Source organism: Podarcis melisellensis, assembly GCF_964234715.1.
Source record: "Podarcis melisellensis genome assembly, chromosome: Z".
NCBI classification, from domain to species: domain Eukaryota; kingdom Metazoa; phylum Chordata; class Lepidosauria; order Squamata; family Lacertidae; genus Podarcis; species Podarcis melisellensis.
This window is the reverse complement of record NC_138547.1, coordinates 9,453,581-9,468,437: the sequence shown is the minus strand read 5'-3', so window position 1 is coordinate 9,468,437 and position 14,857 is coordinate 9,453,581. Positions and strand designations below refer to the sequence as shown.

At 45.5% G+C, this 14,857-nt stretch overlaps 1 protein-coding gene across 4 annotated transcripts in view; it reads left to right on the top strand.

Annotated features, from left to right (window-relative positions):
- The first annotated feature begins 221 nt into the window (after positions 1–221).
- The window catches only part of EHMT1 (euchromatic histone lysine methyltransferase 1), a 139,140-nt gene continuing 124,504 nt past the window's right edge, over positions 222–14,857 (top strand). The window contains exon 1 of one of the 4 annotated variants that reach the window (XM_081896307.1): positions 222–316. The gene's annotated coding sequence lies outside the window, so the exon portion shown is untranslated. The remainder of the gene's footprint in view (positions 317–14,857) is intronic. The other 3 variants (XM_081896304.1, XM_081896303.1, XM_081896311.1) reach the window with 3 other exon arrangements.

Here is a 14,857-nt window from a genome sequence, read left to right as displayed (position 1 = left end):
GTAGTATTACATCCCTCCTCCCCTCTCCTTCCAAGGATTTCCCTTTCTCCCGGATCTGTGGGCATTCCTGGCCCGGCGCGGTACTGTACGGAAAAACGGAGTTTTCATGGGCGCCGCCATGACACCCAGAGAGGAGCAGTGGGCGCTGCCATGCCATGCAAGGCGGCGCATGCGCAGCGGGAGCCTCCCTAGCGAATGAATGGAAGGGGGCGGGGCGCGCGCGCCTGAGAGCGTTCAAAAGGGAGAAGGGGGAAAAACTAAGTGGGCGGAGTTTCGCTCTTGGGCTGCTCCGGCCACGGCCACAGCGGATGCCGAGGTTGGTAACACTTTTGGGGCTTCACTGGGGAGGGGTGCTGTGGGAGGAAGAGGAGGAGGGAGCTGGGAGGAGGAAGAGGAAGAGGTGTCGAGGGGCAGACCGGGGTGCGGGGAAAGAATGCTCATGGCATTGCCCCAAGTCAGGCGCGACCTGGCAGCGAAGCTTCCACACGCGCTGTTCTGTACTCGCGCCCACCCTCCGGCACCCCATGGTTCGGTCCAGTCCCTCCAAAGGAAAGCTGGCGTGCTGGGCGCTTCCATTGCGGGCGACGGGGGGGGGGAGAAGGGGAGAAAGCAGTCCGGGAGAGGATGACCACCCCCGTAGCCCTGCATAGAGAGCTTGGTGGAATCGAGGGTAGTGTGGCTGCTATGCAGGTTCCGGGGTTCCCCCGGCGGTGGCAGACTATGCAGAGTCCCGCGTTCGGCGTGGAGAGGCTTCGGGCCCGGGTTCTCGCCGGAGGGGCGGGGCCAGCCGGAGGGGAGGGGGCGGAGCGTGTTCTTGTTTGCGTGTGGCCTTTGGTAAAGCGCACGCAGGGCCGCCTTATGCCTGAATTCAGGGCGCGGGGTCCACGGGCTGTTATGAGGTGTCCAGGCTGCGGGGCTCTCAGTGGGTCAAGCCGAGGGCGGGAAGGGTTGGGGAAGCCAACCCTCCCCCCTCCCCCTCGTTACTGTTGGTTGGGGAAAGCAAGTTAAAAACAAAAACCACCACAAACACGTTTAATTTAAATCTTACGAAAAATAAAATGTGTGTTTTTTAAACTTGCTTTTTAAGACATACAAAAAGTTTAAGACGCGCAAAGCACATTAAAGTCACTTCAGCCATTTCTAAGCACCTGAGTGGGATTGCCGAAACGGGGACGCCGAAAATAGCACAGCGGAAGCGGCCGCCGAGTATCAAGGGGCAGGGCGTTCCGAAGTTGTGGGAACCACCGCGCTATAAAGAATTGTGTCCTTTATAGGTGTGTCCTTCACAAGCGCACTTGCAAAGGTGCCCATTCCGCCAATGGAGTTGAGGCTACACCTGCATCCCTTAAAGCTGTTGCTCCGCCCCCTCCTTTTTTATGGGGTAGAACTTGTATTTGTGTATTTATTTATTTTAATTCAGAGATTTATTTAATTCAAAGATTGTTGCTGTTTTCATAGCATAAACATAGAGTGGTTAAAACCATTTCCATTTCCACCACTAAAATATTTCACCTCCTGGGGTAAAGTCAAACTACTAGGCCGGGAGCACAGAAGGGACTTCCCTGGGGTCAGTTTGTAGGGAGTTCCTGGGCTGCCCTCATCAATGTTGTCCAAAGGAAAGCAGAACAATATGTTTGGCACCATCTTATATTCAGGAGTTTCAGGAAGGAGGCATACATAGCATCATCCAACTCTTTGGGGGACTCCACTCTGGACCAGCCCCATCTGCCCCTCATTTCCCTCTACACTACAGCAGGGGCAGAAACCACCTTCTTAACCATTGGATCCACTATTGCTCTGATCTGCTCAATCCATGGGAGCCTGTCTTCGTATGCAGGGGAAGGATTTGAAACTTACTAATTACTTTCACCTGGTTTAGCTGGCCAGTCGCAGCCATTCCTGGGGTGTGGCTGCTGTTGCATGCTGAGAGCTTCTAGGAGCCACAGGTGAAAGCTGAGTGCAGCCCATACACACTCCAGTTAAGTGTTATTAACACTACTAATATTTATTAGTCGCTTTACTCATAGAAATAACCAAGAGCAACTTCTAACCGCTACAGGAATACTAACAAACACAGCAGGGCCACTTAATAGAAACATTTGATTGCTCTAATTTTTCATAATCACATAAAATAGATTGATTCTGCTTCCATCCAAATCGGTCAGATTTTATATATATGTCAAAATATTAAGGTTAAAAAAACGCTTTGAGGGTGTGTTTTTTTAAGCGGTGTATAAATTTTATGAAACAAGCAAACAAAATAAACAAATCCTGTTCTCACAGTGGCCAACCAGATACCTGTGAGAAGCCTGCAAGCTGGACCAGAGTGCTGCAGCCACTCTTCCCTGCACTCTTCCCCTGCACTTACTACCCGACAGTGCAGGTAGTAAGTATTGCATAAATATTTTTGTTTCATGCTCGGGTTCAAGTAACTTGCCCAAGATCGTCTGTTTCAGTTCCAGGCCTGGCTTAGTAGGAGCGTTGGAACCACGATTCTCATTTTAAGATCCAGTGCCTCTGCCTTGGATACATTTAATTTGATAAATAACAGAAGAAGGACATGCCAAACTGACCACTAGAGAAGGGCGTTTCGCTGCCAGTTTTAGATGGGGCTGCTGTTCCTTTGACTTTCTCATTGTGCCCTTTTTGGGAATAATTCACACAGCAGCACAGCACGCAGATCAGGTTTTGCCAGGCTTCGGCTTTGTAGATTTAAAGCATGCGTCTTCTCCCAAAGAATATTGGGAATGGTGGTTGGTTAAGAAAGTTGGGAGCTGTAGCTGTAGCTCCCAGCATGGGTTTTTTGGGGTGGGGGGGTGGGGAAGCCATGTGCTTTAGATGTATCTTGTGTATGCAGCTTAAGGAAGAACATGTTAAAAGTTGCTTGGCTCCTGAGCAGGAGTAGAGGAAAATGGCTGAAAAGGAACTTATCTCAAGGTGAAAGAAGATAATGCATCTTTTTATTAGTGGTCTTTACAGGGTTTTCAGCCACGAGGAGGTTTTGTGTGTGTGTTCTAAACATACTGGTACCCATTTATAGAACACTCAGAAACACTGAAGAAGATGCTACATCTGGGTGCCAAATCTTTCGAGAAAACTGTGCTTGCCAACTTCCTTGAGCGCGCCGTCTCAGTAGCTGTCATAGTCATAATTCTGAGCATCTCTGGAGATTAAAAAGCGCAGCTTCTAAATGTAGCACCAGGGACAGGAAGTTTAACATGCACAAAAGATTCCTTTCCCTCTGCCTTCCCCTTGAACTGGAGGCTAGGGTTGTAGTACAGTCATACCTCATGTTACGGACGCTTCAGGTTACGTGTTTTCGGGTTGTGGAGTGCAGGAAACCCGGAAGTACCGGAACGGGTTACTGCTGGGTTTCGCCGCATGCGCCGAAGCGCTAAATCGTGCTTTGTGCATGTGCAGAAGTGCCAAATCGCACCTGCACTGACGCAGCGCTTCAGGATGCAAACGCTGCTGGTTGCGGACGTGCCTCTGTCACAGATTACGTTCACAACCCAAGGTTCCACTGTACCTGATACTTTGCAATATAGAGCATGTCCGCTGAAGTTTGTGCAACTGTTTCAGTGATAAAAGTGGGAACGTACAGATAATTAGTGGCAGATTTAAAGGTATGTGCAATATGCACAGAATTGGGGCACCCAGTGGTTTAGGGCTCCCCATGTTATTAGTATACATAGTTAACAGAGGGAATACCTTTGAAACAAGATGGCAGACAACTGCTAATACTTTTTAGTATTTTAGTGTGTTGTGGTGTTTTCACTTTTCATTTATCCTGCTCCCCAAATAAGCCAGTGGGGTCCTGCTCTGTTAGGGCAGTGTTTGCCAGTAGATTAATCAGCTAAATCAGAGGTTTTCAATCTTTTTGAGTCCACGGCTCACTTGACCAACTACATTCTTTCTGCAGCTCCTCTGTGGGGAAACATGTTCCAAAATTCAGAAGCCCAGTTATTTCAACCCTTGCCTGCAGAGCTGGCAACTTCTCACCCTTTTTCAAACACCCTCCTTTGTGAAGTTCCCTCAGCCTCTTCTCCTTGGGAGTCCTGCGGGCAGTCACCATGACCACCGCTGGTCCCTGAGCCTCCACCCCAAAGAGAGGTGACTCCTCATGCCTCCTCACAGAGGCCTGGGAAGAGAATGCGCCCAGCGTTAGCGGCCAAACGGAGACTGACAGAAAGTGAATGCAAGGCCACCATCTTACTCACCTTGAGAGGTGGCAATGGTAGCTGCAGGCACCGCTGGGCCTGCGTGGCGGAAAAGCTCCCTTTTGGTGCCAGGCACTCAGCTCCCAGGCCTTGTACACAGCAAGCACAAGAAAGGCTAGCACAGCGCTTGCCTGCCTGGCCTCCCAGTTGTCTTCCATTCCCAACAGCAAGGGCTGGTGGACTGGCTGGCTAGGCTCCCTCATCCACTTGCTTGCTTAATCTAAGGCCGCTTCAGCTCCTGGCAACCAGCACCCCCTGGCCACCCCCAGAGGCACCACTCGCCTGTGGAGCATGTAGCCAGGGTTTCAGCAAACAGCCATGCAATCCTTTGGGAGGCAGAGACACAAGAGGGCATCAGAGCAGTGAGGTAAGGAAAGAAGGACAGAGGCCAGTGTTGCCCGCGGCACCCCTGACCATTATTCAAGGCACAGCAGGATGCCATGGCACACTGGTTGAAAATCCCTGAGCTAGATAGTCTGATAGTCTACATTTGAGAGGGGCAACTTCTAAAGAAATAAACCGCTTGCTTCCTTTGTTCCCTGTCCTCTCCATTCCATTGTTCTTTCGCTTTTGGATAGGGCGGGGCTTGCTCAGGTTCGTGTGGCAGCAGGCCTTTGGTTTTGATGATGCGTATTTGTGTTATAGTTGGCCTCATTGTAGAAAAGACATCCATTCCTGTGGGAGATACTGGGAAACTTGGTATTACCTACTCTGACTGTCAGTGGCTCTCTAGGGTTCAAGGTCTTCCCTGTTCTTTCACCTTATCCTTTAAGCTGGAAATCCCAGAAATTGAACCTCTCGTCTTCTGAATGCAAAAAAAGTGCTTTACCAATGAGCTTTGCTCCCATTCCTCATAACTAGTTAGTCAGGTAAAGGTTTTAACTCTTCAGAGATAACTGAGCTCATTGTGGCATAAAAGTCTTTTTTTCTTTTTTCTTTTTTAAAATTTTATTCCATATTACATCACAATGCAAATATACCATTGTAGCATAAAAGTTTCTTACACATTAAAAGTGTAATAAGATTCTGTTGAATGAGGTCAGATTCATCTAGTACTACATCCTGTTTTCACAGAGGCTAACTAGATACACCTGTGGAAAGCCTGAAATCAGGACCTGAGTGCAACAGCCATTTGTGGTTCCCAGCAACTGGGATTTAGAGACAAACTCCCTCTGGAGGTAGAATATGGCTAATTGCCATCGATAGCATCATCAACCATGAATTTGTCTAATCAACATTTAAAGCCATTTAAATAGGTCACCATTGCTACCTAGTGAAAGAGTGAATTCCATATCTTAACTTTGCCCTGTGTCTATAAATATTTCCTTAGCGTGGGGAATAGTTCACATGGAGTTCAGTGCTTGGGGAGGGGGACAGCCTAGCTGATCAGATAAGAGCTGAGTTTGTCCAAGGCCAAAAGCCTTAGCATGCAATGCTGAACCAATTCCTTTTATTTTCCCTTTCAGTTATGTCAGGTGGAGTGGTGCATCTCCAGGCCAATGAATGACGATTTGTGTTAAGGATGGAGGGGGGGAACAGAAAGTGGATTGAAATATAAAAGCAGCAGAAAAAGACCTGTCTTTTTCTGTGGATGTGAATAGCCAGCATGCAGCTTAAAGGGATGAAATTTGGAGTGGTGTGGCTAGACTAGGATTATAGTCAGGTAAGTGGCTTATTCTATGCTTTGCAGACGAATGCAGGAGAGGACAAAAACACAGGAATGCATTCCTTGCTTGTCCATACAGGAAAGGAAAGGGGTTTGGAGGGTCAATTGTTTTGAGTGATTGGCATGAAATCCCAGGGCTCACCAAATGGATGCAATTTAAATGAGGAGATCTCCATCAGATTTGGAGGAGGCCAGGAGAACATGACTGCTGAGCTCCTGACTCATTTTGGAATTGTTCTTTTTGGAGATGGATTGCATTTGCCTCTAGTCCAGATACTGCAGGCTGTATTTTAACTGGCATTTGCAAATCAAGGCTCAATACAGATTATTTTCTCCAGTTGTAGTTCTCAGATCTTTTGCTGTGATCTCTTGCTGGACCATCAGAGGAACAATGTACCTTTTTTATATAGCTTGGGATATGGAAACTGTGGCCCTCCAGCTCCCATCATGCTAGTCAGCATGGCCATTGGCTATAGCTGACTGGACTCATAGGTACAATAAATGTTGCTGCCTGAGGCAAAGGAGCAAATGGTCCCCCACAGTCAAGGTGCACAGTGTGATTATGAGTTTTAACCATCAGTCCTCTGGGAATGATAGCTCTGTGAGGGGAATAGTGGGTTTCCCAACAGCTCTCAGCATGCTTAACAAGCCACGCATACCAGGATTCTGTGCAGGGAGCCATGGCTGTGAAAAGCTTTGTGACAGTGTGGATGTGGCCAATTGGATTTACTTCTGAGTTGAAACGCGGGGTTGCCCTGAGCAATAATCAAGCTGGCTGGCTCTAAAAAAAACCCCCCAGTAATTTCGCTACCACTTACCTGAACTGTGGCTGATTGTGAGGGGGATTCCCACTTTCCCACATCCCCCTCCTTTTAACTTGACTTGTGATCTCTGATGGGGAAATGCTTGAACTCCTTGCTTTTTATTCCTTCCCAGTCTTTTAACTTGAGCCTGACCTGCTGTGAGGTAATTTATTGCTTTCTCACATTTTGACTTCATAAAGAATACCTGAGCCATTTCTCTTCTCTTGTCTCGGTTTAATGCTTTATGTACGAGGAAGCAGCTTTGGACACCCCACTGGATGACCTGCTGCTTCCCTTGAAAATGGGACCTGATTCGAAAAAGGACCTTCTCATCCCAAGACCAGACTTTGGTCACATTCACAGCATACTTTTGGAGCACTGTTTAATGTCACTTTTATGGCTTTCCCTAAAGAATCATGGGAACTGCAGTTTAAGGGTTCTGAGAGGCATTAGAAGACAATTCTCAGAGCTACAGTTCCCAGCAGCCTTAACGATCTACAGTTCCTGGGATTCTTTGGGAAGCGATGCTGGTAAAGACTGTTTTGGATGTGGGTTAAGAGACAGTGTAGCGGCAGGGCGACCAATCATACTTTACTTCTCCCTCTCCCTCTCTCCTTCGCCTACAAAAGTGGCAGCCTTCACATGCACCCAAAAGCTGATAAAAGGGGTCAGTGATAAGTGAGGGTGTAAAACCTCTAAAGGTTGCCTACACTGAGCCCTCAAGATGTTGTAGTGACATGTCCACACCATGCATTTGAAACAAATATAACCCCTGGTAAGAGCTGCTTGACAGTGATACACACTGTCTTGGAAGGTGGTAGATTCTCCTTCATTGGAGGTTTTTTAGCAGATGTTGTGTGGCCATCTGCCAGGAACTGTAAGCCTGGCCATCACATGGGTGGAATTGGTCCCTCCCCAGTATCCATTTCTGTGGTTGTATAACAGACCTAACTTCTCCTACACTCTTAAACCACTGTGTGTATCTCCATCGCCTTTCTTTGTTATCCCTTCAAATTTGTTATTTGGAAAGGGAAAAGGTGCTAAGCTGTTTCTATTTTCGCAGTTCCCTTGGAAAACCACAAAGGTGAGTTCAGTGGTTGAAGGTTGCAGTTCTGTGCATAGCTGCCTGAAAGTAATCCTCGCCGAAACAGTGGGATTTCTTCCTGAGTGAACATGCACGGGTTTGCGTTGCACAGGAAATGTTTATTAAGTTGGATAGTGCTGGTGTTCAATGTGAAGTGTATCAATGGGATGTGGGTCTGAAATTCCCAATGCAAAATCAAGTGGGTCATAGTGATTGGGAATTAATGGTGACAATTTAAAAATATCCGTAGTCATTGTCATTTCATTTGTCCTCCTAAACCTGTCAAGACTATTACTGCTATTGTTGTAATTTATTCAGTTTATTTCTCAAGAACACTTTATGCAAAGATACTTGGGCAAACAAAAGTTTTCTTTTACCTGTCTGCTTTCTTTGCAAAGTATTGCAGTTATGAAGTGGCAACTATTAGTGCGACTAATCTTTATTAGACAAACAAACAAACAAACAAACAAACACCACCAGTGATTTCTAGCCCTACTTTTAAGGTGGTTGGGGGAGAATTTGCTTGCATTGGCATTATAAAATGAACGTGGGTTTTAATGTTCCAATTCATTTCCTCTGTGTCTAGGCCTGCAAGTGGTGATGGCCATTGTCACGCAATCACGTATTATCGACTGCTCATTTAGGCCAGTGTCTTTGAAAAAGGAAATCCATAGGAACCAATTTCCAACTTTCAAGGAGGGAAGCTTGTTCCTAGATGGGGATTAATGGGCCAGCTCATCTTCTTATTGATGTCCTGACTTCTGACAGGTTACAATCAGGGGTGGAGCCGGATCTCTTGGGGCCCCTGGCATGACATTGCTGATGAGTGCTGCAACCTCTCCCCGTTTCCCATATAGAGCAGAAATTTCCAAACTGTGTGTCATGACAGGTTTAGTGTGTCAGCTGCAGTGTGTACGTGTGTCATGCAAGCTCTTCCTGTGCTCTTCCTGGGGCTTAAAAGGGGTTACTTTAACCTCCAGTTTGCTAGTAAAGATGAATTGCTGTGTCACAAAGTGATGCATGTCTAAAACGTGTGTCACCAACATGAAAAGTTTGGAAAGCTCTGCTACAGAGCTATGAAATCAATAAATTTCATAGATCTATTGGCCAGGGCATTACATTTGAGGTAATGTAAAATGGTGAATGCACACTATAAATGGGAACTAAGCTTGGCTCTTGTTCAAAAGTGACACTGCTGGACTGCAGCACAAGAGTTTATACGATTTCTGCAAGTGAAGTTTTTAGTATTGTGATGGAAAGCTTGGAGGACCCACCTGTCAGGAAACCAAATCAGAACTTTATTGTGTCTCTCAACAAAAACAGGAAATTCAAATACTGACTATACCCAGATCTGATGTATAGTGTTGTATAGTGATTAACCCTGTTTTTTCAGCGTAACTCACCTTAACTCAGTTCCGGCACCTCTCACGTGGGCACCATTGCCATTATAAGAGAACAAGGGTGAGTTCATGGTGAGTTCTGGCACCTCATTTTCTAGAAAAGTAGCACTGCCTATTATGTTACTAGCCACACAAATTAGAATAAGGTAAAATATTGTGGGTTATATGCAATGCTAGTGCTACTCAGTATTTGTTGTTGTTTAGTCGTGTCTGACTCTTCGTGACCCCATGGACCAGAGCATGCCAGGCACTCCTGTCTTCCACCGCCTCCCGCAGTTTGGTCAGACTCATGCTGGTAACTTCGAGAACACTATCCAACCATCTTGTCCTCTGTCGTCCCCTTCTCCTTGTGCCCTCCATCTTTCCCAACATCAGGGTATTTTCCAGGGAGTCTTCTCTTCTCATGAGGTGGCCAAAGTATTGGAGTCTCAGCTTCACGATCTGTCCTTCCAGTGAGCACTCAGGGGTAATTTCCTTAAGAATGGATGTGTTTTATCTTCTTGCAGTCCATGGGACTCTCAAGAGTCTCCTCCAGCACCATAATTCAAACTTCACCTTGATGTTCCTTAGCACAGTATAGGCCCATTGAAATTAAGGAAGCTATTGAATCCAGCATATAAATGTCTTCCAGACTTCATCACCTTTCCCCCCAAAGCATAGATGAGTCAGGTTTTTAGAGATCTTTAATTTAATATATATGGGTCTTCTTAAAAGATAATCAGTTCTGCAGTTACCTTTTAAAGAGCAAAGAGAAACCAATATAGATTAGAATAAAAGAACAGAGAAGGAAAAATCCCATTGGCCCAGGGACTGGGAGGGGAAAAAACCCCAGTTCCTTTTCCCAGAGTTTGCAGTGTGTCATACTGGGCTCATAACGAGGTCCAGAAATAGGCGTCAAAGGGAGCAGCCCATCAATAGCTCAGTGGCAAAGCGTTTGCTTTGCATGCAGAAGGTTGCTGGTTCAATTCCCGGTACCTCCAGCTAGGGCTTTGAAAGTCTCCCTGCCTGAAACCCTGTAGAGCTTGATTGGTGTGACTTCAGTTTCAGATAGCTTCCTATGTTCATCAGTTTTTTAAAAATCCCCCAAAACAACAAAAACCTCACCTTTCTGTGTTTAGTGAAAAAGTCAAGGGCAGACAAAATAATCGCCAGTCTCCTAGAGAGAGAGAGAGAGAGAAAATACAGAATTATATCGAAAGACATACAGCTTTCATGAGACGGAAAGCACATCTGAGACTGAAGATTGTTTTTTCAGTCCTTGGGAAGTAAATAGCACATGGTGCTAAGGAACATCAAGGTGAACTTTGGAATTGTTTATGGGCTGATACGTGTTGTGTGAACTCTATTCTTGAAATGGCATTTCTTAATGTCCATGGCTGCAGTTCTCATTTCATGAAATGGATGCAATGTCTGAAAGGAGAGAGAAAGAAATCTTGCAGGAGCATGCACACTGGAAGACTAATCCTTCAGAGGGAGTTGGCAAGTTAAGCCACTGTGTTTCTCTGCAGTTGGCTGCAGTAAACAACTGTTCAAAAGACATGGGGGGGTGGGGTGGAAATGGATGGAGGGACAGATTGACATACACTGTGCATATCTCCCTGTGTTTGCTTTTGATGTGGAGAGCTTCAGAAATGCCTTTTTATTTAAAGAAGAAAGCCATTAAAACATGGGTAGGCAAACTAAGGCCCGGGGGCTGGATTCGGCCCAATCCCCTTCTCAATCCAGCCTGCAGACGGTCCGGGAGTCAGCATGTTTTTACATGAGTATAATGTGTCCTTTTATTTAAAATGCATCTCTGGGTTATTTGTGGGGCATGGGAATTATTTCATTCCTCCCCTCACCCCCAAAAAATATAGTGTGACCCCCCACAAGGTCTGAGGGACAGTGGACCGGCCTCCTGCTGAAAAAGTTTGCTGACCCCTGCATTAAAAGATCAGTGCAGTATTCTCTTGGGTGACCTTCACAATGTATTTGTCTCTGTTTTTAGGCCAATCTAATCCTATTTTATAGGACGGCCATGCTAACACTCTGGAAGTAGCAGGCAATGCAGTGTCAGACTACAGCTGCAGTCTTAATCATTTCAACAGTGCAAACCTAACCGTGTCTACTTAGAAGTAAGTCCTTAAATGAGGCTTGGTCCCATTTATGTGGGTTTAGGATTTCAGGCTATGGTAGGAAGGAAGCCCCATGGAATGCATGGGGACTTTGTATCTGAATACATTTGCATAAGATTGTGCTGTGCAGGGCATTTCTAGGTACAGTGTGGTACCTTGGTTTTCAAACGTTTCCGTTGATGAACGTTTCGGTTTTCGAACTCTGTAAACCCGGAAGTAAATGGTTCAGTTTTCGAACACGCCTCGGAAGTGGAACATGCCACGTGGCTTCTGCTGAGTACAAGATCCTGAGTGCAATAGCTGTCGGCTAATGAGTTTTCGAACATTTAAGAACTTGGAACAGTTTTCCAGAATGGATTACGTTCGAAAACGGAGGTGCCACTGTAATGCCTATCAGACAATGTTCTGTAGTGGTGGCGGCGCACCTGTAGCACTTGTTAAAGGTAAAGGTAAAGGGACCCCTGACCATTAGGTCCAGTCGTGACCAACTCTGGGGTTGTGGCACTCATCTCACTTTATTGGCCGAGGGGGCCGGTGTGCAGCTTCTGGGTCATGTGGCCAGCGCGACTAAGCCACTTCTGGCGAACCAGAGCAGCGCACGGAAACGGCGTATACCTTCCCGCCGGAGCAGAACCTATTTATCTACTTGCACTTTGACGTGCTTTCGAACTGCTAGGTTGGCAGGAGCAGGGACCGAGTAACGGGAACTCACCCCGACACAGGGATTCGAACCACTGACCTTCTGATCTGCAAGTCCTAGTCTCTGTGGTTTAACCCACAGCGCCACCAACATCCCTTTGTAGCACTTGTTACTACTTCCTTACAATTTTGTGTTTTTAAAAATAAATATATTCTCTTCAGGCGTTGCTGACAAATATGTAAAGAGATAGACATGGCTGTTTGGAAAGGAATTCAGTTTTTACTTATGCTTAAATAAATTCAAACTTACTACTTCAGTTGGGAACAGCCTATGGGAGTGCGTCAGTTCTCCTGTGTGCATACTTCACACGCCAAGGTTTATTTTCCTGGCCTGGTTGAATTGTGTCCTTAAACATGGATAATGCCTCTTTCTTGCCAGGACAAGAGTGTATGGTAGAAACTAGCCTACCATACACATGTAACATTTAGCTTTCTTGCTTCATCCAGTTTAGCCTCTGGCACTGACTGCCACTGGCATTTTGCCCTTGGAAGGTTTCCTAGAAAGAAAAGCAGCCCTCTGGCTGAAAAAGGCCCCCCACCAATGCTTCTAAGAAAAACAAATTGTCTTTCAAGTTTAAGGTGAACTTAATAAAAAATAAAATACATAGTTTGGTTCGTTCTTGTTCTTAATAGGGATAGAGAAAGCCATGAGGCAATCTACCGCTAATGAATCCTTCCGGGAGATGATGAAATTTGAGTGAGCTGATTGTCGACTGAAAATGCTGAGGGATTTGTAGGGAATGGGCATCGAGGGTTATAGTTTTAGCATAAACTAGTGGCCTGAGGTACCCACTGGGGCCTGTGGGGCTACGCATGGTGCAGAGGGCAGTTGTGCATCTAGTGGGTTGGCAGAGCCAGAGATCACATTAGGCATGCGACACACTTGACAAACCTGCAACTCTGATGGTGGGGTGGGGAATCAAGCAACTGAAATGGTGGCAGTTGGTCTTTCCCTTCTATGAGATCAGATCAGAAATAGGAAAGGGGAAAAAAAGGATTTGAAGTTTGATTATGGAAGGGAACTTTATCAAATTTGGGGGAGTAAGTGCTTTTGCCTCTAGGACTGAATCATGAGACTGGTTTGATGCCCAAATTTACAATAGCACACAAGGTAGATATTTGCTGGAGAAGCTGCAAAGCAAAGCAAAAAAGGAGCATAGGAAGCTGCTTTATGTTGGTCCGGCTAGTTTAGGATTATCTAAGCTGATAAGGGACATGGGTGGTGCTGTGGGTTAAACCACTGTGCCGCTTGGGCTTGCTGATCGGAAGGTCGGTGGTTCGAATCCCCGCAAAGGGGTGAGCTCCTATTGCTCAGTCCCAGCTTCTGCCAAGCTAGCAGTTTGAAAGCATGCCAGTGCAAGTAGATAAATAGGTACCGCTCTGGCGGGAAGGTAAACGACGTTTCCATGCGCTGCTCTGGTTTCGCCAGAAGCGGCTTAGTCATGCTGGCCACATGACCCAGAAAAACTGTCTGCGGAAGCGGACAAATGCCAGCTCCCTCGGCCTGTAAAGCAAGATGAGCACTGCAACCCCACAGTTGTTCGGGACTGGACTTAATAGTCAGGGGTCCCTTTATCTTTATCTTTAAGTTGATATAGCTGGATGTTGAGGGAAAAGAGCTTTTGGGATGGGGAGGTAGATATAGGGAGAAAAGTATATGATTTAAAACAGTGAGGAAGAAAGGCTGATTTAAATTGAAATAGTTTCCTATTTCTATTTCATATATTTCGTAAACAGTGTTGGAAATCTGACCACTCAAGCCATGTTAATTTGCAATGAAATAGCATATTATTTCATTCCCACGTTGTTGTTGTTTGTCTGACTGAACACAGGTTGCATAATTTCTTTTTTTAAAAAAAGCTATAGAGTGAATGTCTTAAAAATATTCTCCTACAGATGTTTCTCATGACCAGGTATCCGATCATTTGTGAAGTTAAATATGGGAATACAGGACCTGGGTTGTTGTTCTCCTGTTCCTCCTCCTAGTTTTTCTCCTTTCTCCTTTCAGCCACACCTTTCCAAAAAACAAAGTTGTGAACAAAACTGTAATGGCAATGAAATTAAATGCATGGATTGAGGGGGGACTTGTTTGACAGTATTATATGTGAAAAGAATCTTGGGATTGTACAGTGTGATGCAAAAAAGGCTAATGCAATTTTTAGCTGCATTAATATGAACCATAGTTTCTTAGGTCACAACAAGTAATAGATTATTATTATTATTATTATTATTATTATTATTATCATCATCATCATCATCATCATCACGGGCCTTTTCCCCTCCTCTGTTGGATTTTTAAAATTGCAGTACATTTTTGATAATATAAGTCACCTCAAGACATCAAGCAATTGAAATGAGTAATAGCAGCGATGATGATGAAATTCTGAAAAATTATGATGAAATCCATAGCAATAACAGCTCCACTTTATCCTGCAGTAGCTTAACCTCTCATTAAATACTGGGTCCAGTTCTGGGTGCTGCAGTTTGAGAAGGAAGTAGGCTGCTTGCACACCATACACAGTGGTACCTCGGGTTCCAGACGCTTCAGGTTACAGACTTCGCTAACCCAGAAATAGTACCTTGGGTTAAGAACTTTGCTTCAGGATGAGATCAGAAATCGTGCAGTGGCAGCGGGAGGCCCCATTAGCTAAAGTGGTACCTCAGGTGTTCAGAACAGTTTCAGGTTAAGAACGGACCTCCAGAATGAATTAAGTTCTTAACCCGAGGTACCACTGTATTTAAAGCATGTGACTTCCCCCCAAAATTCCGGGGAACTGAGTTTCCCTCTCACAGAACTATGATTTCCAGCATGCTTAGCAAACTACATTTCTCATGATTCCTTGGGGGAAGTCACATGCTTTAAATGTTTGG